The sequence below is a fragment of the Acinonyx jubatus genome, chromosome C1 (genome assembly GCF_027475565.1).
Source record: "Acinonyx jubatus isolate Ajub_Pintada_27869175 chromosome C1, VMU_Ajub_asm_v1.0, whole genome shotgun sequence".
Lineage (NCBI taxonomy): Eukaryota > Metazoa > Chordata > Mammalia > Carnivora > Felidae > Acinonyx > Acinonyx jubatus.
In genome coordinates, this window is record NC_069381.1 from 165,298,955 (window position 1) to 165,322,755 (window position 23,801).

Genomic DNA, 23,801 nt, shown 5'->3' on the forward strand with positions numbered 1-23,801 from the left:
TATATATTTATGACATTAGAAGTTGGGGGTGGGGTTCTGCAAAGGTAGACTGCCTGAAGCCTTGGCAGATAAAATCTAGACAGAAGTCTTCCTTTGCTGATAAATTTCTGTGTAGCATGCATAGGCATTCATCATTGTTCCAAAAACCTTAAAACTGCTTTTGAGATAAGGATCATCTCTTCTTAGAGTTTTTTTCTTTTTCTTTCTTTTTTTTTTTTTTTTTTTTTCTTGCAGGTAGAGTGTTTATTAGGTGCCTGTGAAAATCTTTTATGATAAATTCTGGAGAAGGAGCATTTCTAGCATGACTTCTGTGCTCCCTTCCTCATCAATTCCAGTGAGAAATTTAACTATATTTTTTCTTTTTTTTAATGTTTACTTATTTGTTTTTGAGAGAGAGAGAGAGAGAGAGAGAGAGAGAGAGCGCAAGCACACACAAGCAGGGGAGGGGCAGAGAGAGGCAGATACAGTCAAAGCAGGCTCCAGGCTCTGCACTGTTAGCACAGAGCCTGATGCAGGCCTGAACCCATGACCGGTGAGATCATGACCTGAGCTGAAGTGGGATGCTTAACCGACTGCACCGCCCAGGCACCCCAGCTCTAATTTTTTTTTCTAATGTCTATTAGCTACTATGTGCAGCTTTTATGTGCAGTCCATGGTAGTGCAATTGATTGATTCATTTGTTTAATAATACTGAATGTGTCCTATGTGTCAGGAGCTCTTTTTGGCCCTGAAAATAAAGCAGAGAACAAAAGAGATAAGAATCCCTGTCTTTATAGAATTTACCTTGTAGTAAAGTGAGGTCAGTCGTAAATTTCCTAAGTATGTGTATAATATGTTAGAGCATTGTAAGTGCTATGCAGAAAATTTAACAGAATAAGGGGGTGGGAGATATTTGTTGAGAAAGGTTCCAGTTGTAAATGGGGTGAGTGGGATAGAGTTTATTGAGAGAGTCACCTTTGGGCAAAGATGTGAACACAGAAAGGGGGTAAAATGGGGGTTCCAGGACAAGAGTAACAGCGAGTGTGGTACAAAAGCTGAGGCAGGAGAGCACTGCTAGTGCTCTGAGATGAGAGGGAGGAGTGAGGGAAGTGAGGGAGGCCAAATTTCCCCTGGACATTGGCTTTTACCCTGAGGGAAATGCAGGAGTCACTGTAGGGTTTTAGCTGAAGAAAGGCATGATCCGTTGTCCTTTCAAAAGTATCACTCTGGCTGATCATATGAGATTTTACTGTCACTTTAGCAGTCTTACTTATGATGATAAAAGTTGCATAAATGGGGAACCTGAGTGGCTGAGTCAGTTGAGGGTATGATTCTTGATTTCAGCTCAGGTCATGATCTCACAGTTCGTGGGATCAAGCCCCACATTGAACTCTGCATTGGCAGTGTGAGGCCTGCTTGGGATTCTGTGTCTCTTCTCTGTCTGCCTCTTCCCCACTTGCATATTCTCTCTGTCTCAAAATAAATAAATAAAAACTTAAAAAAAGAAGTTGCATAAGTGGAGAGGTCATAAGTTAGGTCAGCATTATTGAGTGAAAACACATACAAAGCATTGCATGGTGAAATGTTCTAGTCTCTGGGACACAAAATATTCCTACCCACCAACAGCCATCCTGATTCAGGAACTATATTAAGGCCTTTAAGAAGAATGGTGTAAATTCCATTTTTATTGCAGCCTCACACATTGTGCCTGTGTGCACTCACTGACATGCACGGTCTGCCTCTTTGCAGATTGACCCTGGATATAGGAAGCCGAGGTCCCATATGCCCAGTGGCATAATGTGTCAAGGCTGAGTCTCCATAGTCCATATATTGTTGGTAAATGACTCAACAAAATGATTCAACCCCTATATTGCATCCTCTTCTCAGTGCTGGGAATATAAGAATAAGTAATGAATGCCTTCTTCCTCACTGAGCTCATGACCTGGGGAAGATGTCAGCGTTGTATGTTGGGATTTTTGCTGTTTTTTACTAGACAATAAAAAGAAATGTAATTAGGGGTGCCTGGGTGGCTCAGTCGGTCAAGCGTCTGACTTCAGCTCAGGTCATGATCTCACACTCCGTGAGTTCGAGCCCCACATCAGGCTCTGTGCTGACAGCTCGGAGCCTGGAGCCTGCTTCAGATTCTGTGTCTCCCTCTCTCTCTGCCCCTCCCCTGCTCATGCTCTGTCTCTCTCTGTCTCTCAAAAATGAATAAATGTTTAAAAAAATGAAAAAAAAGAAATATAATTAATTCTGTTCCATTCAGTTTTCTTCTGTCAGACTATTTTCTCTTGGCTTTTTTTTTATTTTTAAAAATCTTTTAAAAATATTTTTTAATAAGGTACTTCATTTAAGAGAGTATACAAATAGAATTTTCCTGCAGAATCTCAGGAAATATCTTCTGCTGTCTTCTCATAAATGTGCTTAGTCTATCTAAATGGTTAAGTATTTAAATATGTAAGTGGTAAGGTTGAATTCTTAACATTTATGTGGCCCCTTCTGTCCAATGGGGAGACTGCAGACTAAACTTGATATTCTTCATTATGCTTCCGTGAAATCAAATCTATGTTTTGTCTTCAAATAATTTAAAAAATTTTAAGTTTATTTATTTATTTTCAGAGAGGGGCAGAAAGAGAGGGAGAGAGGGAATCCCAAGCAGACTCTGTGCTGTCAGTGCAGAGCCTGACACAGGGCTCGATCCCAAGAAACCTGAGCCGAAACCAAGAGTCGGAAGCTTAACTGACTGAGCCACCCAGGCACTCCTCTCACATAACTTACTTAGTTTTTATAGAGAACACTGAGAAGTCAGTTTGTTTCCTAAATATAAATGTGAGAAAAAATTAAGATTATTTGGTAAAATATGGGGAAACTGTTGTCAAGTAATTAATCTTGCTATGAGTTGATTTCTTAGCCATGTTACTCTGTTTGGTTCTGCCTAGGGTAACACAATATTTTTGCCACCTGGTAACCATTTAGTGGCTTGCTGTCTGTCAAATTGGAATCATTAATCTAAGATCCACAAAATACACTGACCTCATCAAGAACCATCAGCCACATTAATCACATGGTGAGCAGTAATTAATACCCTTGCTACACATCTCCGCAGATGCCAGGTGGTAACTGTGCCCAGAGACAGAGACATTTGGTGGGTGGTCTGAAGGTGGCATTCTTTTAGGATGAATTGAGACACAATGGTAGGAAACTTGCTGCTCTACTGATGAATGAGAGAATCATATTCCTTATTTGTCAGCCTCAAGCATGCCCACTGGTTGTACAGATTCCCTTGATGGCCCTGTATGAAGCTGATTATCTTTACTCTGTGCTATTGCAGTATCTTTGACATATTCCCTTAATGCACTTATCATAGAGGTTTTTTAGTAGGTATTTCCCTCTTTCCTATTAATGTGTGAGCACCCAGAAGGTTGAATATATGTTGTATTTATATTTCTAATTCTGGACTAGCACAGTTCCTGGTACTTGTTACTATACTATTATGTATCTGCTAAAGGAATGATTGAATATGCACGCAAATATGCATATATACAAACAAACTCTGATAAAAGCATGTACTTCTCAGGTATAGACCGACTGGTGTCATACTCATATCCTAGCAGTATGTTGAACACAGAGAAGATGCTCAGTAAGCAAAAAATGCTCGTTGAATGTATGCACTTCTTGACAAAGACTTCAGTAGGACGCCTCTCCCCTGGTAATAATGTTGAGACTGTGCATATTGGTAAATGGGGTCAGCTTCCAAGTGAATTTTTAGAAGACTTCTTTATTCAAAGTAAAAGTATCTTATAGAAGGTTAGAAAGTATAAATAACAGCAACAGCAACACCAAGCCTGGAGGGATATTTACTGTAAGTGAAAATATTTATGTAATTTTACCTAAAGAGAAGAACCAGAAAAAGTCCCAGATGTGTTTTCAGAATTCTCTGAGGACTTCTTGGGGGAAAAAAAGGAAATATGAAGGATCCAAAATTTAACCTCCCTTTCTAAAACAGTTAAAAACCACCCACACACACCCAGAAACAGACAAAGGCACAGACACACGTATGCATACACACACACCTAACTCTAGAAAGTTTATTATGCTACTGTCTCATTTTTACTGGAGCTAATAAGGATATCAAAGTAAAATAAAACATATCTTCTTACTTCCAGCTAAAACAATGATAAATAAATATAATTTTTTATGTTGAAGGATTTATGTGGCTTATATTACATAGGCAGTTTTTGCCAGTGGAACTAGGCCAATTATACATTACTTATTAATGAATATATGAATTTCTTTAAAAAATTTTTTTAAATATTTATTTATTTTTAGGAGAGAGACAGAGTGCAAGCAGGGGAGGGGCAGAGAGAGAGAGAGAGATACAGAATCTGAAGAAGGCTCCAGGTCCGAGCTGTCAGCACAGAGCCCGATGCAGGGCTCGAACCCACAAAGCTCAGGATCTTGACCTGGGTTGAATTGGACGCTTAACTGACTGAGCCACACAGGCACTCCAAGAATATATGAATTTCTTAAAAAAATCTAACAGAGTTTCTTTCCTCTTTTGTCTTCAGAGTGTACCATGTAAAAGGAAACTTTGAAATTCCCTTGTGATTTTTTACTGAGGTTTATTTTTAATAGAAAAAGTATTTGGCACATATCGGCATATCTGGGGCCAGGTGAGTAGTGACCAATGAAGAAAATACCTCTAATTTACCCTACCAATTTAAAGCACTCCCAAGATTCTAAACAAAAATGATGGGTAACCGTGGTGAAAAGCTGAATGAGGCAGACTTAGGCATTCAGGACTTGTCTTTCTAATTTAGTGGCTTGTGCCTTTCTGACCTGCTGCTTTACTCACTTGATATTCTTATCAATTATTCATTTGTTTGGTTTCAGCCTGGCCCTCAATCTGATCATTCCATTGTGTAGTCAGCTGGGCTGGTGTCTCTGCAGAGCTCATGGCCCCCTCTTCCTTTTCTGATGCATGCAGGCCTGCTGCTTCAAACACTACCGAAAGGCAAACCCTACCCTTCCCATACTTCTCACTTCATTGGTTTCAATTTTGGGTGGAAGAACTCATCTGAAATAATTAAATTTAATAATTTCATTTCAGAATTAAAATGTATGTGTTCAAGAGAGGATGTTTCTTATAGTAAATCATTTCATCAATTTAAAAATAGTTCTTCAAGGGGCACCTGGGTGGCTCAGTTGGTTTAGTGTCTGACTTTGGCTCATGTCATGATCTCGTGGTTCATAGGTTTGAGCCCCAAGTTGGGCTCTGTGCTGATAGCTCAGAGTCTGGGGCCTGCTTCAGATTCTGTGTTTCCCTCTCTCTCTCTCTGCCCCTCCCCTACTCTCTCTCTCTCTCTCTCTCTCAAAATTATATACATATTAAATTTTTTTAAAAAAATAATTCTTTATTGCTATCCATTTTACCACCTTTCACTTGCTGAGCTGTTTGTAGGCACTGAGGGTTGCTGCCTCTGGCTTACTGTAACACAAAGTACCCAGGATATGGACCGATTTTACTTCTTCACCATCGTTAAAGAGTTTTTTTGAAAGGGCGAAAGTAACAACACTTTAATTCATATAATCAAAATATGGAAAGCAGTTATTTCTGTGACTGTGTCAGGTGCCTAAACATTTTCATGTGAGAAACCTCTATTGTCTGTAATTGCCTTAAGAAAACATGCTGAAGACACTTAGCATGCCCTTTTACTAAACAGAAGTAACTTAATAGTTCCTACTTTGAGAGGATGCTTTATCACAGCATGCATATCTAAGATACTTACTGTGGGTTCATCATAAAGAAAATTAAAAATGGTCAGACCCACAGTTTATTTTCCAGGTATTCTGATAGATATAGTCTGGGCAAATACAGTTTCTTCAGTCGTGTTTTAACCTCGTGCCATTCATTTTACTGGATTGAAACCTATCAATTTGAAATGTATTGGCACAATTGCATGAAATGAGGTTTGGAAGATATTTGAGGAATGAAAGTTGAAATTCAGTGGGGAAAATTGAGAGGATTATATTGAGTAAAGCCTAGTAAATGGTAGCATTTGAACTAAGCTAATAGACAATGGAACAAGAAAGCTATAAGTTTGACAAATTACTGTATAAAAGGTGGTAAAAAAGCTGAGTTATCAGAATTGGGCACTATGTGGGTTTGCTGAGGAAAAATGAGTACATGTTGTAGACTGAAAAACATGTGCTTATGCTGTAACAGTGTGAAAAACACTGCATGGATACAGGACTTCTTGAAAAGGTATTCATTCTTAGAATAAAACTTCTGAAGGCCAGGATTGTGTCTCATAGGTCTTGTTTAATAATCAGAGTAAATCACATAAAGTAGACTGGTGAAAGAATTAAAGAAGAACAAATACTGAAGATTTTTCTGCAAGTACTGCAGCATTTTAAGTCAGCTGCAGCTTTTGCGAAATAAGCATGAGCATTTCACTCTTGTCCCATCGTAGTTATGGAAGGGAGGGATTTTGAAAGGAATATAGGGAAAGGTGACAGAACGAGGGTGTGTGTGTATGTGTGTATGCGTGCATGTGTGCATCTTGAGGAGGGTGAAATGGGGAAGGGGCATGGAGTAGAAGGTACTCCCAGAGTTACTTCCCCTCACTGCTATTCTTTGTGTCTGGACTCTTCGGACAGGCTAAATAATGTCTAACTTGCCAAAAGAGAGAGAACAGAAGAAACCGGAGGTCAAGAAAATCCCCAAAAGGAAAATACAGATTCAAAAGTGTGATTGTCCAGCAAACTATACATCTAGGCTGGACAGTATAGCTACTAGTGGTCAGAGAGTTCAAGAAAATGTTGCCAGTCGTGGCGTGGAGCCAAGCAGCATCTTGAGACAAGAGAGCTATTTCTTGGAGCATTGAAACCACAGTCCGTACAAGTATCTGCAGACGGCATCAGCAGAGGAATCTAGGAGACAGACATATCCTAGAGTGAGTAAGGAGTGGTGAAACTGTCCTGTTGGCCCAGATAACTACTCTGCACCAAGTGCAAAGTGTAATGTATAAATGACAAGTTTGGTTTTCGTGAGTGATCACGAAGGTTCTCCCATACAGCAGTGCACAGCAACGTGTGAACATGACAGTGAAGAGGAATGGAGATAGATGAACATAAGAGGACAGAGGTAATAACAGTTGAGTCTGGAGGCCTTGTACATTAGAAGCTGGATTTATATGACTGCAGAGGAATTTTGTAGCTCGTTACATTTAGAGCTTCTACCTTTATCAGAAGACCTCCTTGATAAAAGTAAGAAAGATAAAAACAGAACTAGCACTGGCCCTAAGACTTTGAAGAGAGACCGTTGATGAAAAGAGACTCCCACCTGGTAAGTGTTATCATTAAGTATGTATGTGTTTATATCAGTCATTTTAGAAAAGCACCGCCTTTATTGTCTCTTATAGCATTTTTCTTCCAAAGTTTATTTTTTAATTATAATTTAAATGTTATCGTCCATGTCTCTCAAAAAAATAAAACGTTAAAAAAATTTTTAGGGGCACCTGGGTGGCTCAGTGGGTTAAGCGTCCGACTTTGGCTCAGGTCATGATCTCATGGCTTATGAAGTCAAGCCCCGCGTCGGGCTCTGTGCTGACAGCCCAGACCTGGAGCCTCTTCAGATTCTGTGTCTTTCTCTCTCTCTCTCTGCCCCTCCCTTGCTCACACTCTGTCTCTCTCTGTCTCTCAAAAATAAATAAAAACATTAAAAAAATTAAAAAAAAATTTTAAATGTTATGGTCCAAATATGAAAACTATGTTCAAAAACTCCATTAATTTATAAGGGAAAAAATCTGAATCTGAATGAAAACAAACTGATCACATCATCAGTTATCTACTTCATTTATTTATTCATCCACCCATCTGTCCCATCTATTTATCCAGCCAGAAAATACTTATTGAAAATATATGGTGTCCTTAGAATACAGGTGTTAACAAAATATTCTGCCTGCCCTGAGTTTACAAGTCTACAGATAAGAAAACCAACATTTATTGAATGCAGAATGATCAGTGTGTCAAGAAGAGCCTGCATAAGGTGCTATTGGAAATGATGAAGGTCTCCTGAGTTTGCATACTGATACCCAAAATAGATGAAATCATTTTTTCATACCTGACATTCTGGGCATAAAAGTGCAGGTGTGCACTGGTGGTCACATACCATCAAGGCTCTAGGTTCCTTCTATCTTGTTGCTTTGCTATCACCAGTGTGTTGCTGTATCCATCCACATGGTCCACTGTGGTTCCCACATCCTCACTCCAGCCGGCAGGAAAGGGGAAGTGAGAAGTTGAAGGCACTGAAGATTCTCTTCAGATCACAGCTTACAAGATGCACTTATCATTTGGGCTCAGATATCATTGGTCAGAAATTAGTTTTATGGCCGTATCTAACTGAAAGGTATGTGCAAATGGAAATACATTCTTTCTTGTGGTGGCTATGCCTTCAGCTAAAATGGAGAGGGTTCATTTTGTTATGAGAATACAAGCAAATAATGGATTAAGGAGAAGAAGGTAACTAGCAGTCTCTGCCAGAGGATCAATTTCGGTATGTGAGTTACCAGAAGACTCTTCCAGCATGAGTTGGAGTTTGCTAGGCCAACAGCATGGAGAGTGGTGTTCTGGGACAAGTATGTTAAGTCAGTGTGGATCTAGACCTCAGCAAATCATCTTCCAGTGTGCCATTCATTTGCATACTTCCTACCCTTCAGAGGTCTGAATAAGGACCAACCTTGGTTGGGATAAAATGATCTCAAGGAGAGACTTTTTTTTTTTTGGTAATGTTATATTACTTTTATGCTAAAGGAGCAAAATTATTGAAAAACACTAGCTTATTGTTTTTTACCCCCTCATTCTTTAAGGGGAATTCTTTGTTATCATTGCTAGGTTCCTGGTCTTCTGATGTACTGAGTAGGCTACTGGATAGAAATGCAGCATAGAAAGAATGCTGCTCACATAAGAAAATACTTCTTCTGGAGTTCAATAATGGAACAGAAAGCTGGGGGTGCCTTTGGATACACAGGGATAGAAAAGTTAGGGGATTGATTGCTTCAATTCATGGGAGTTAAGAGAAAAATCTATCCAAAAAAAAGATTATAGAAAAAAATTTATTTGTATTATGTGTTGTATTCTTGGGTTTTTTTTTTCCTGCCTCTTCAAAAATATATTATTCTTTGGTACTTTGGGTCATCTGATTTTTTTTTTTATTTTTTTTATTTTTATGCAGCACTGTACTGAGATAAGATTTGAGGCTGGACTAAGAAGACGCCATTTTATTTGAAGGACTTAGGATATTCCTCTGCCCAATTATTTTTTGAACTTTAAAGATCAATAAATTGAATAGATAGCCACCCATATAATGACATCTTGGGTTCTAGAGAATAAAATTCACCAAACTCTCTCCCCTTCCCAGTTTCTTAGAATTTATCTTTTGAAAGATTAAGCAATGACTGACAGTTCTCCAAAAATGTACCTGTTCTTCCTCTGTGGAGTGACTTATTCAGTCTCTAACATTTTAGTGTACATTGATTTACATTTCAGTTGTCTGATAACTGCAGAAACTAGGGCCTGGGGACACAGGTGAGAAAACTCCCAGCTGAGGGAAGGTATTTGAAGTGGGAATAAAGTAAAAGTGTAGAAGTGGGCAGAGGAGGGAATCAAAGACAGATTTCATCTATTTGCTTTTTTGCCTAAGGCTGAGTTAGCCACCGAAATTTAAAAATGCAAATAAAAAAGTTACATTTCTCAAGGAAAGCCTCCTTTATAAAAGTAAAAGGCAGTATTTCAGGCTGGAAAGACTGTTTTTTTTTTTTTTTTCCCCATGTAGTATTACTTGTTAAGGCAAAGTTTTCTCTGGAATAAATGAAAGACATTTACTATATTTTCTCTAGATACACTTCTAAGCCTTTCAACAAATATGAGAAAAGCTAGAAAGGAATCTTCCTTTCATGAAAACCTATTTTTGTAGGATGGCTTTAAAAATTCATCATATTTGTCAAAATATGACAATTATTTATCAAACTTGATAGACTTCAGGGCTGTTTCCTGGTCTTATTTCATTTACTTTCTGTAAGCAATCCCTCTCCTTCTTTTGACAAATGAAGGCAAACAGCATTTACAGACTGACATATTTTTCCCAGCGCCATCATCATTGGACTTAATGATTGCCAGTGATGATGTTTTTTTCTTCATTTTTAGCCCTAATTCCACAATATAAATGGAACACAAAAGCAGGTTTATGTGGCAAGCCCCATTTGAGGGATAAGTATAGTTCAAAGCCCTAGGGAGATGTCTTGTTTATAAAGCTCTTCCTTCCATTAACACTACCTGACCTTCAGGGTGGTCTCACAGAGCCCTCATGTGCCACAGATAACAGGCCTCAGGATGACTAAGACTGTATGTGTCACAAATCCTCGATAGCAGAAAACCCAAATTATCTTGTCACCATTTCACACAAATGAAATAGAAGCCCAAGATAAGGACAATGGCTGTTTTCCACAAGATGGCAGTGGTCTTTGTGCAAAGAATTGAAGCATAGCAATTCACTGGGTCTGATACCAACTGTGACAAAATTTTGCCCTTGTGAATTTAATGCCTGTGAAAACCATGTCATGGTTGTTTTCTCTGCCATGGGCTGAGTTCTGAAGAACAATTAGCTCTATTTTCATTGGAGAGAAAAAATGCTGCATATATAATATAATGTCTTATATAATGTCTTTCTCTAAGGAGCCAAAAGTATTTTGCAGCTGTTATTTAATTAACCTCACACTATGCCTCTGAGGCAGGAAAAAGGAATTACTGTATATCCTATTTATCACAGTGAATTTAAATAATTCACTGATATCTTTCATAGGGGGAAATGGTGGAACAGGGAATAAAACATTTGTTGAGTTCTGGTGCATAGCCCTAATCATTAAACCAAGATGATTTCTGTAGAGGTTGATGTTTATAAATTTAGAGAAGAGATTCTATTTAGTCCATGTTAAAAAACAAATTCTTCACAAATGCAGATTCCAAAACAGTGATTTTCCCATTTTAATTTGAGCTCTTAAGTACTTGAGCTTGTGAATTTATTGCTTAAGAATAGTGGGGAGCTTTCAAAACACAAAATCTGAGGTCTGTCCCAGATAGTCTGCTTTCATACATCTAGGAAGGGGCTTAGGAATTTGCATATATTAAATATAACCCAGGTGATTCTGAGACCGGTGGTCCTGCCCACACTTTGAGATACTGCTCTACAAGCCTCGGGTAATATACTGGTGTGAAAGAGAAATGGACCCAATTTTCTGAAATTAAAAGGATGTAATTTCTTTAGAGAAAGATATTCTGTATTACTTAAGAACTTGAAACATAGCGCTTTCCCTCAATTTGGAAGGGTAAATCCGTAAGTGCAATTATTATGCTTTATTCATAAGTTTTATTTAAAAATCAGTTAACAAAATTTTAAGCATAATTATTTTTAAATTGTACTGTCAGATGAATAACTGTAATGTTTTTTAAAAAACTTTAACACATGATTTATCTTTCTCTTGAATTCAGTGGTCACTTTTTGTTTTTAAGTTTATTTATTTTGAGAGGGGTGTAGAGAGAATCCAAAGGGATTTGAGGGAGAGAGAGAATCCAAAGCAGGCTCTATGTCAGTGCAGAGCCCAAAGTGGGGCTCGAACTCATGAACCATGAGATCATGACCTGAGCCGAAAATCAAGAGTCAGATGCTTAACTGACTGAGCCACCAAGGCGGCCCTCAGTGGTCACTTTTGCATAGACTTTAGGTAGCTGGATTCTGGTTTATCTAGAATCTTATACTCCTAGGACTAGAGGGGACCCTAAAGATATTCAGGTGACAGGTGTATATAAAAGTTAACCCACTTCTGGTAGCATGAATCTGTTCTCCTTCTGAGAAATCAACCAAGTCTAAAACTTGGTCTTACCTGCTTCTTCAATTGGACACATACAAGCTCTCATAATTGATAAAATGGTAAACTTGACTGAATCATTGAGTTAACAGATGCCACATTCTGAGTAGGTATGAGTCTATGGTACGGGATGTTTAAGGGAGATGGTAAGAGACTGCATGAAGGTGGCTGTGTGACTGTCGTAACCCCTCCCTGGCATTTAGGGTACAGGAGGGTCAAGGGTTGGATTCTGAAGTGAAGGAGAACTTTCACAGAGGGCTATTTGGTGTGCTGTGACTCTTGAATCTTTCCACAGAGAAATGGTGTGTTTCTGCCTTTTGTCAAGTCAAGAGAAAGTGTGATTTAAGGAGAAGGCAGAGACTTAATTTGGACTTCTGGTGATTTGGTGAACATAATGATGGATGTATAATTACTACCTGGAAAATCTTATGGCAAGAGAAGGGCTGTCAGACTTCTTTGACAGCCAGATTGCTCTCAGAATAGCTGCATTCTTATGTCATCATATTCTTGCCAGTCCTTGGCGGTGTCTAGCTGCCTAATGTTTACCAGTTTATTAAATGTAGGCTGATATCTTATTTTTTGTTTTAATTTGCATTTCTCTGATAGCCAGTGAACCTGAGCATCTCACTAAATGCTTGTTACATTTTGATATTTAAAAAAATACATTGTTTATTCATAGTCTCTGCCCATTTTTCCACTGGGCTGTTATTTTTTTCCTATTGATTTACATAAGTTCTGGGTAGAATCTACTGTATGTCTATGTATATAGCATATCCTCATGTAGTTCTTTGATGCTTTCAGAAGTTTCAAATATATTCTCCCATTCTGTCAATTGTTTATTAACTTTGTGTTATACTTCACTGAATAGAAATCCTTAATTTGGTTGCAGTGAAACTCATCCCCTTCCCTTTGTTTAGTCTTTATAATTTTTTTAAGCAGTCCTAGCTAGCTTAGGATACAAAAAATGTTTACCCGTGTTTTTCCCATTGGTTGCAAATTAATTACTTGTTATATATGTTTATATTTATGCAGAGATATAAAAATTATTTCTATTCTGCTCAAGTTTAGAAAATAATCAAGATGACGTATAATAAAATAATTGTATAAAAAGCCTACTCCTATAAAAATGGATACATTCAAAGTGTCAACAACAGGAGAGACAATTTAAAACTATATAGTTAGTATTTCTCAAGGTGAGGACTGTGGGCCCTTGCATCATAGTCATCTTAGATATTCATTGGAAAGGCAGATTTGAGGCCCTTATCCCAGACCTGCATAATCAGAATCTCTTGATGTGGGCCCAGAAATGTTTATTCTTAATATAACTTTTGTGATATTTTGAATGTATACTTAGGACTGTTTAATACCACTAGTGTAAAAGCGCTAAGTTTGAGCTTTAAATTATGATTTGAGTTTTTGGCTGCACTGATCATGAGGAAAACATTATAGGATATAAATTCTAATTGTGTGATGAAAATAAATGCATAAATTCTTTATGAGAAATAAGCTTTTTTCCGGTTCAAAATCCTGAAAGTATATATCCCTATCCATGCTGACTCTTCAGGAATCGTTTTAAAGAGGATGCTGAGTGATACAAAGACAATCTTTTTAAAAAGTTTTTTTTAAAGTTTATTTACTTTGAGAGAGAGAGAGAAAATGTGCACATACAAGTTGGGGAGAGGCAGAGAGAGGGAGAGAGAGAATCCCAAGCAGGCTCCATGCTGTCAGCACAGAGGCTGATATGGGTCTATGAACAGTGAGACCATGACCTGAGCCAAAATCAAGAGTCAGATGCTTAATCTACTGAGCCACCCAGACACCCTAAAAATTAAAAAAAAAGTAGTAATGGTTTTTATGTGGTCTTTGGTTTATTTAATCTTCAACAGAAACTAAGAGTAAAACATTAAAGTAAGTGCATGAATGCATTTTCCCAGCTGAGTCTGAATTTGTTTTTTATACTTTATCAAGATTAATAATGACTAGTTCAAACAATTCTGCATTGTAAGGAATATTCTTGAGGAGGGGGAGGGCAAGATAAAGACAGAATCATCACAGGGCTTCCTGGTTCAAAAAAATTTTTTTATCAAAATGTGGTATTAATAGGAACATTGGGAAAGTATCAAAATGTTTAGGTAACAGTGGCCTAGGTTATTACATAATGAGAGGAGTATGGGAAAAACTACTTGTAGTCCACTCCTGGAGACTGAATTGTTCAAAAATTCCTGAAGTGTTCTTTCTTTCTACTCCAAAGCTTTGAATTGCTGATCAATAGATGAAAAAGCCCCAGGAGCCCATGGTATTGGTTTTGTTGTTAGATATCCTACTTAAGGACTCACTTCTATGATAATGTGTCACAGTTACTATAATTTGATTGAAAAACACTTAGCACTAGTTCAGTATACCTAGAGTCATAGCATTGGTTAGAAAAAAAAAAAAACTTACAAGTTATCTGGCTCAATTCCTCGTTTTATATGAGAAAACTGAGAAGACAAAGAAGCTTAGATCTTTCCTTTATTGGCAAAGCTGAGTCTAGAATTCAGCACTACTTAACCAAAATACAAGAGAAAATTGAGAACAGAGCTTTCTTCTGGAGAATATTGGATTCAGGACAACACTGAGGTAGATTTTCTTCATGTCTGCCAACTTCCAGAGAAGGGCAGAGGGGATTAGGTGAGCACTTCAGAATACATGAAGTGTTTAATTGTGAGATAATTTTAGATTCACATACAGTTGTAAAAAATAATATGGAGAGATAGCATGTGCTCTTTACCTAGTTTCCCCCAATGATACCATCTTGTGTGACTACAGTACAATATCATGTCCAGGATATTGACACTGATGCAGTCAAAATACAGAACATTTCCATAAGGATCTTTCATGTCGCTGGTAGATGCGTATGTTAATAATTTTTTTTACCTAATATCTATTTATTAGACTATGTGCAAGATCAGATAAAATTTCTATTTCTTCCATGTTAAGTCCAGGAACATTCTCTATTACCATTCAGATGAAATGAGCTTCACGAAGAATCTTCTTTTCTTCTTTTCTAAGAGAGAACAAACTCAGTCCTTCCTGTCCTTTACCTGTAAGGGTTGGGGGGTGGGGGCTAGATGGCAGAGAGTCCTATTTGGGAAAAGCAGTTAATGACTCCACGATGATTGTAACCTTCTCGTAATTTCTTTGAAAATGTTTCCAAATCAAGACCAAAAGAAAAAAAAGAATAAAAAATAAAAGTGAAATATTGAGTTACCTTAAATTAACAAAAGTACTATAAGACTAAAGCCATTCATAAACAGTATCCATATTAAATTCTGAAACTTTGGTTTATATTTGGATGTTAAATAAACATTTAAGAAAAATGTATTTAAGGTGAATAATCTTAAGAATGTGATAAGAAAATATGGGGATTTGGGTTTGATCAACGGGATTTCAGTTAAAATTCTTGTGGAGGCTTGACATCAATAATTACTGTATAGGGAGTAAGCAGCAGGCATGAAGTTTCAGTTAAGCAAGATGAATAAGCTCTAGAAATCTGCTATACAGCATTGTATCTATAGTCAACAATAATATATCGCACATTTAAAGTTTGTTAGGAAGATAGATCTCATATTAAGTGTTCTTACTATAATAAAAAATTGTTCTTTACATCTGTAGCAAGCAACCTCAGTACAGAAAGTAAATGAGCGTTTAAAAAATAAAGTGGAAATATCAAGGCAAATCTTGCTGATAAAATATAAGGAAAAAATCTTTATTAGAAAAATCTGGAAAATAATATTTCTGGGTGACAAAAAATGAATTGGATCGAGATTTATTAGGAGGACATTTTTTCTTTCTTTCTTTCTTTCTTTCTTTCTTTCTTTCTTGGAAGGTATTTTATTTTTTTTAATGTTTATTTATTTTTGAGAGAGATAGACAGAGCACAGGTAAGGGAGGGGCAGAGAGAGGGAAGAGCAGAGAGAATTTGAAGCAGGCTCCAGGCTCTGAGCTGTCAGCACAGAGCCCGACATGGGCCTCGAACCCACGAGCCATGAGATCATGATCTGAGCCTGAGATCAGACACTTAACCAACTGAGCCACCCAGGTGCCCCAACAAGGAAGATATTTTCAATGAAAATATAGAGAAGTTAAAATTTCTGTGTCCATAATTGACAGCTACCAGGTATCAGATAATTTTTTCTAGAATTTCTTTTGAGTCAAAACAATAGGAATATCAATAGGGCCAATTTTATGTCTTGCATAATTAGTAGTAGTAATATCTCAGGAAAACTCTTTTGAACTAATTAACTTAAGGATAATAGCAATAGACCAAAATCATGTAATTTCTAAGTTAGATTTAGAGTGAAGAGCCTAATTCTTATTTTTACATAAGAGAGCAAACAAATTAATAAACAAAATGCTCTTAATGGATTCCAGAGGAGAGGACTAGGACTTACCTGGTTCAAGATAAGGCTGTCTTTCTGCCTTTCATTATTTTATTGCTTGCTCCACTGTCTGACATCAAGGTCACTGGCAGCTTAATCCTAATTTCTGAAGCACAGTCAAAACTATTTATTTTCCTTCAAAATAGGATTGAAGTTCTGTGAAATGATTTGAAGTGATAACAAAACGTTATCCATCATAAAACTAGCCAAGAACTAATAAAATATTCCCATCTATCTTTAGCAATCTTAGGATGGTGAAAGTTTAACATTAGCCAAATTGCTATAAACATGCATGAAATACCCAGGGAAGTCATTAGAGTCAGAATCCAATAGGAGTCAATGAGTTTTTAACTGACAATTTTAGGGGGAAAAATATATTTTTTCCTTGTTCATATGATTTAGTCTTTTCTGATTTTGTCACCACCAGAAACAATAATTTTTCATTTTCTGATTGACTATACTGGATATTTAAAAATCTCACCCTGCAAACATGGGGTGCAAACACACAGAGAAAGCCTTCAGTATTTCATGTGTTCACTGTTCTTGTTTAGTCATTGGTTAGGAAAGAAGGTTGAACTGTCAAAACTTCATTAATTGCTAAAAATTCAGCTCCAGTCATTGAATTATTAATGAGAAAATAAAAGTGACATATAAGTTGTTCAAGGTGGAACAACTCCCATGGGGCCAGGATGGGAGACTATTTAGGTGGGTTTAGCAAATCCTGCACGTGCCAGAAAATAGCACATCAACCAGGACATTCATTTGCTGGTGTAGTAAAGAATAGCAGGCATGTGTAGGGCTCGAAAGTTGGTGAAGCAGATGATAACACACACACATGACGGCCTGGACCTTGAGAAGGTGAGCTTACCAAGAGAACACTAGACTTTTCAGAATGAAACGCTTGACCTGTGTTTAATTAGATAATCAAAAGAAATCGTAAGAAATTATAGTCCATTAAAGAGGCTTGAAAGCACACCCTTATACTCAGGGTAACCCCATGTTTTATAACTCCCTTTATCAATAAGCCAGAACCTAAATTTTTTTATGAAAACCAAGAGCTTCACATCCATTCTTTTTTGCCAGAGGTAATAATCTTCTGCAGTAAGACAATACAATCTGTTTGACAGATGTGAATCACCTTGTTCTGCCTTTATGAGAGCCCAGGGGCTGGTCTTTGAGAGGTAGACTGCTTATCCAGTGTGAGGTTACCAACACTGGATCATTCTATTTTAACTTCTTTCTCTAGGGGAATAATAGTAATAATTGAATACTTTTGTTTTGCATTGTAGGAAAGATAACATTATGTTTAAACTTACGTTCCTTTCATTAATTTTTCATAATTGTACTTTCTGAATTTGTACTCACATAAACACTCCACTGTAATCCTAGGTTATGTTTCTCTTATAGTTTATAAATAGAAACCTTTAAAATTCTGCATCCATAGTTTAGGGACATGAATTAATTACCTGCAACTCTTCACTACCTCTTGTGACTATTTTAGCTTATTACCATGGTAGCCATATGCTCTAACTGTTACCCTGAAAACAATACAAATTAAGAAGATATATTTTACCTTCTTTTCCACTATATCACTGTCTGTTTGATCAATGTGGGAGTATAAGACCAGGATTACATATTCTATATTATTTAATGTTAAATGCATGGATTTTAGAAAGTAGTTAAAATTTCCACCTTTTTCCATCTTACACCTTTGGTTACCAGGAAACTATGTGAGGGCAGTTTGAGGGACAAAGGAAATTTTGAGGTGAGAGATCACTGTCTTTAGTTATCAACAATTTATCTCTAAGGACAATGTAATTTTGCATGAGTGATGCATGAAGATAATCAGTTGTACAGTGTAAATTGTTCTTATTGCTTTCTTTTGTTATTCCAATTGGCTCATGAAAGATAATCTTAAATTGGATCTGATATGCATCTATAACATATATAGAGAGAAGAGTTCAGGCAGTATATCTATTTCATTGAGTAGAGCGACAGTTATAATTCTGCTCTTTTTACAACCTGAATCATATATAAAATTTGCCTGGCATTGTGAAGGACTCAGAATATGATGGTTCAACCCTAGGCATGTTAGAAAATGATAGCTTTATTCTCCGTTGAGAGCACAAATTTGAGCATATCTCAAATTCTTCAAATTTTTGGCCCAGTTCTTTCTGGGCTAGGCAAGTAAGCCTGGGACTCACGTACTGTACCTGCTTCTGCTTTGGGTAGGGAAAACATTGCAGTTTCAATGCACAAGAATATTTTTCTTGAGGTATTAGATTTATATATGCTTTCAAGCCAGGAAAATGGGTCATTCTGTATTTGAGCTGCAACACCTATAAATTCTAAACTGTAAAATCTAGTTATTGCAAAGGTGTAGCTCATAAGTACTGTTAACGTTCTATGGTTAACTGATCACCCTGGGCAAATTTAATTCATGTAGACTAACACTAATTTATAATTGAAAAGCAAGAACAGTGACTGAAAACTTTAAGTAACTCAGAACAAAATGAATGGTGCATGGAAAAATTAAGTGGCCTATCTGAAAATAATATGCAGCCAGCCATACATTTGTATGCAAGCAAATCAGGAACTTAAACATTTGGCTAATGTGTGGCAGCTCGAAGGTTCTAGATGTAACTGGAGGTGGGGAGGACTTTTTTCTCCCAGCCACCTCTTTACGGGATTTCATGTTCAATTCTCGATCCCTGCTTATTATATTCTTCTCGAAGCTACTATTTGAGTTCTGCCCAACTTTGCCAGTGAGTGACCGTGTGCCTCCCATATTGCCCAAGGCATCAGGTGCATAAAGTACACTTTAGTTGAACATTTGAAATCATGGTGGCATATGCTCAGCATAGCAGACAACAGAAAATAACCTAAAACGATTCTTCTTAAAATTCCTTGCCATCTCTACCTTGGGATTCCTTATGATTATCTCTTTCCTTGACTTTTGTATGTTAATAGGATCTCCCTTACTCCCTTGAACATTCCTCCCAATCATACTCGAAATTTTGCAAACATCTTGAAATAAGATTCAGAATTATAATATTCCATTAACATATCCTAGTTCAAATTCTTAAGCAGTCCTTTTTATCCCACTAAGCAAAGAAAAATCTAAGCATTTTTCTCTCTCTATTATACATATGTAAAATGAAAGTTATGGAATTACTTGGCATTCATAAGGACATCAGAAAAAAGAACTTTCATTCTTGGTGCATTCCTGGCATCTCATCAAAAGAATTTTTTGTGTACTTCTGACTTTTTGTTAATGATTATTCTTGTATCTGTTAGTCATATATTATTCAAGAGTAGTCATACTACCTGTGCAACTTCAAACTTTTTTTGTTTGTATAGCAATATCACTTTGGTATCATTGAACTGGCATAGTAAAGAGTATTCTAAATTATTTGAATGTAGAATTCCAGTGAGCCGCATTCTTGTAATGATTTTTAGATTTTCAGATTCTAGAAATTATAGATTTTCAGTAGCTTTAATGAAGGAGCAAAAATAGGATACTTTTTGTCTTGATGGTGATGAAGACTTGTTTGTTTTTCTTGCAGATTCAGATTTCTTGCTGCTGTCTGATACATTTTTTCTGGGAAAGGCAACCTTTATATCAAAATTTAATTTTTTTAATATATAATTTCTTTGAAATTCTATAGGACTAATAGGATTTATAGGACTCTTATAGCTAAGAGTGTTAAAACAGTGACTAAAGGCATTAATTTAAACCACTTTCATTTCATTAAAGTTACCAAGAGACTTGCTTTTAAAGAATTTCATGGATTCATGGAGCTGGGTCATCTGGTCTGTTCACTCACAATATAGAAAATTAACCTATTTGTACCTTCTTTGTATATGTTAATTATTTTCAAATAATCTCTTCCCATATAGCCCCAAACCTTTTCTCATATACTTAAAATCTTGTCTCTTCAAAACATTGCTTTTCCCTTGAAGGTAAAGTCTCTTTATCCCATGGTTTTATTCCCTTCTGACCTTCCCTTTGATTTTACTCTTTCCTGCTTGGCTTTCTTCCCTGAAAAAGTATATCCGTATGTGTTCAAGGAGCTCAGTTAATTCTGGTATTTATTTAACCCCATATTAAGATACTTTGAGGTCATTCCTATACATGGGTTACGCCTAACTTTTTTTTGGGGGGGGGGTGGCAGTGGGGGAAACTCCAAGATTCTGAAGTTTGGCTTGTTGTTTGTTTATATAGGTATTTTAACCTATAAAGGGGTTAACAAACCCCTTTGTATCATAAAAATGTAAGATTAGTATGCTATAATCTACAAAATCTCAGCTATTATGTATAACAGGTCCCAGTGTTGCCCCCTTGGCTATACTCTGTTGTGTATATGTTCTTTCTATCAGACAGCTTTTAATAAAGCTTTATGGGTGATCTGAAAACTGACTAAACCTAAAATTACACTGAGCAGCCACTATGAATCTCTTCCTTGTTTAATGCTGGGCTATATATCAATAACTATAGTAGCAGCTAATGCTGGTGATGTTGAAGATGTCTGTCAATCAAATACATAATGATTAATTGTACCTTTTTCCCTCTAGTTTAGATTCAGTTAAAAAAATACACAATTCTTATACAGAAGCATAATACTAGGTTTTTGTTGTTGTTGTTGTTGTTGTTGTTGTTGTTGTTCTTTGTTTTCTGATAAAACTGGACTGTGGACCTGCCACCATAGATTTCCTGAGACTTGTCTTCATAGCTAGTATTTAGCATGGACATTTAAGAAGACTTAGAGTAGACATCTGGCTACATGTGTGGGGAATCAACGTGCTTGATATCCAAAGAAAGAGGCAGGCTTCTAGTGCGACTTCTACTAAGCAAGCCATGACCTTTGATCTTGCTGTGCTTCCTGCATAGTGGCAGGGGCAAGAATAGATTTCCCTTCTTGGGGACAGGCTATTGCAAAAAGGCCATCCTGGGAGGAAGGTCACTGTTGCCTGGTGTTTTTTCAAACCTTACCAATCAGTTAAGTCACTCTTGCTGTCTGAGAGGGAGGGAGAGAGAGAGAGAGAAACTCCTTCTCAGTATTTCTGAATGGAAAAGGCAGTTACTTTTCATAGGCAAAAGCAGGAATATCTAGGCTGGGAGAGATGGTCCCCACTTTAGTAACTGCCATTTAATGAACACTTATTATGTACCAGGCACTGTGCTAAGTACTTTGCATTTGTAGTATATTTAAAGCCTCATAGTAAACCAGTAAGATTACCTACCTTTTTTTTTAATGTCTAGCATTTCTTTCCCCCCATCTTCTGCTAATAACCCTCTCTTCATTAGGAGAACCAATATTATCTAATTCATAGAATTCTAGTAGAGCTTCCAAATAAATACCCACTAGAGTCAAACATGCTTAAGCTGCACCACTGATAGTTCTTTACCCCAAGGCATAGTGATTTGTCCAGAAGCTGAACATGTGCCCCAAGTAGTTGGAATTCAAATCATGTCATCTGCAACTTAGGGTAGATTTGCTTCCTCCTTTCTAATATTTACATCTTATTTTAGAAATTAAGTTAAATAATTTATAAAGTTCAAAATAGATGTTGATTTTTCAGGGTACTCTGAGAGATCATAGATTTTTTTTCTTTGAAATTTTCAAATAATAAATTATATTATGAGATTTACTAATATTTCTAATCTGAGTTTAACTCAGAGCCAGACACAGTAGGGGCTATTAGCTAAAAACAGATAAATTCATGAAGGGTCAGTAGGCAATTTTGTGGATGATTTACATATTATATTGGATATTAACAATGGTTGTAAAAGCAGTCTATAAACTTATTGATGAGAACAGAAACTCTCTTGAAAATCTTAGTCACAGGTTTTGCAATTGCAAAGATGTTACACTTTTACCTGAAGATTGTTCCTTTATATTTTATTTGAGTGCTTGATTTGATTTCATTTTAATCCTTAATTTCACTGTTGCCATAATTTAGCATGTTTAATTCCTGGAAAGCTTTAATTCCTCTTTCTGCTAACTCACCCATGTTCCATTCTTTAACATAATTCCCTTCTCATGAGTCTTTACATGCAAACCATTATAATTACTTAAACATAGTAGGCCTGGAGGTTTATTTGTCTTTCTTTCTTTTCTCTTCTTCCTTTTTTTCCCTTCCCTCCTCCCTGACTTTATTGAAACATACTTGACAAATAACATTGTGTAAATTTAAGGTGTAAAATATCCTTCTGCATTTTTTTCTTTTCTTTTTAGAGAGAGATAGCAGGGGAGAGGGCAGAGGAAGAGAGAGAATGGAGAGAGTGAAAGATAATATTTTTCTTTTTAAGTTTATTTGAAGGAGAAGACGAGTTGGGGAGGGGCAGAGAGAGAGGGAGAGAGAGAATTCTAAGCAGTCTCCACACTGTCCACACAGAGCTGGATGCAGGTCTTGAACTCACAAACCGGGAGATCATGACCCGATCCAAAATCAAGAGTCGGCTACTTAACTGACTGAGCCACCTGGGCACCCTGAGAGAAAAAGAGAATCTTAAGCAGGCTCCACACTTAGTGTGGAGCCTGACACTGGGCTCGATCCCACAACCGTGAGATCATGACCTGAGCAGAAATCAAGAGTTGGGAGCTCAACTGACTGAGCCACCCAGGTGCCCCAATCCCCTGCATTCTTAAGGTCACTTTCCCACTGTAGTCTTCTGTAAGTTTACAGAGATGCTATTTCAGCCAATTTACTAGAGACTTCTTTTTTTCTTTTTACAAAATAACTACAAAAAATATAAAATTGACGTTGGAAAATAAAGTTATCATAACACAATTTACTTGGTGTATTTTGAAAATCTTAGAGTGTAGATGAACAAGATAATCTTTTCATATCCTGGCATTCCTGTGATCCTTGGAAAATGCCATCATTTTTATTTTATGGAGGTGGGAAAAGGGGATGAGAACTAGATGCCAATTAATTTACCTTAAGCTACGTGGACTTTATCTTCACTTGACTGAGAGAGACCAAATATCTGGCTCCTTTGCTCCCTGGATCATCTTTCTCCTTGATTTATGTCTACTTGAAATATAATATTACACACAGTGCCTTCACAGGTTATTCTTAGGTAAATGCCCATTAGACAATCATGATTTGATCTCTGCACATTATTCCTGTAGAACCTTACAACATTTTATTAATCACAGTATACTCGCATGTGATCCTAAATGCCAAAATATAATGCCTTATGGATTGATCATATAGTGCGCAAAATAATTATGCAGAATTCCTGGGATTAATTTAGTTTCTATTTTAACAGAGCAATCACTGTACCTGAATACCTTGGATATAAGATTAGAAGCTATAGTATTTAGTTGGTGGGCCCCATATTATTTAAGAGGTTCTACTAAAATTGTGAGAAAACAAATAGAACAGCAGTCTCTATACTTACAAATTACATTGCTGGACTGTCAAAACATTTTCCGAAAGCAAAAAAAAAAAAAAAAATCTTTTGAGA

General features: G+C 36.7%; 1 long non-coding RNA gene across 2 annotated transcripts in view; it reads left to right on the top strand.

The window, feature by feature from the left end:
- Positions 1–23,801, top strand: part of LOC113595301 (uncharacterized) — a 198,304-nt gene that overhangs the window by 124,087 nt on the left and 50,416 nt on the right. The window contains exons 2-3 of one of the 2 annotated variants that reach the window (XR_008295464.1): positions 2,919–3,046; positions 6,640–7,327. This is a non-coding gene — a long non-coding RNA (uncharacterized LOC113595301). Of the gene's footprint in view, positions 1–1,199; positions 3,047–6,639; positions 7,328–23,801 lie in introns of those variants that run through there. The other variant, XR_003415787.2, reaches the window with a different exon arrangement.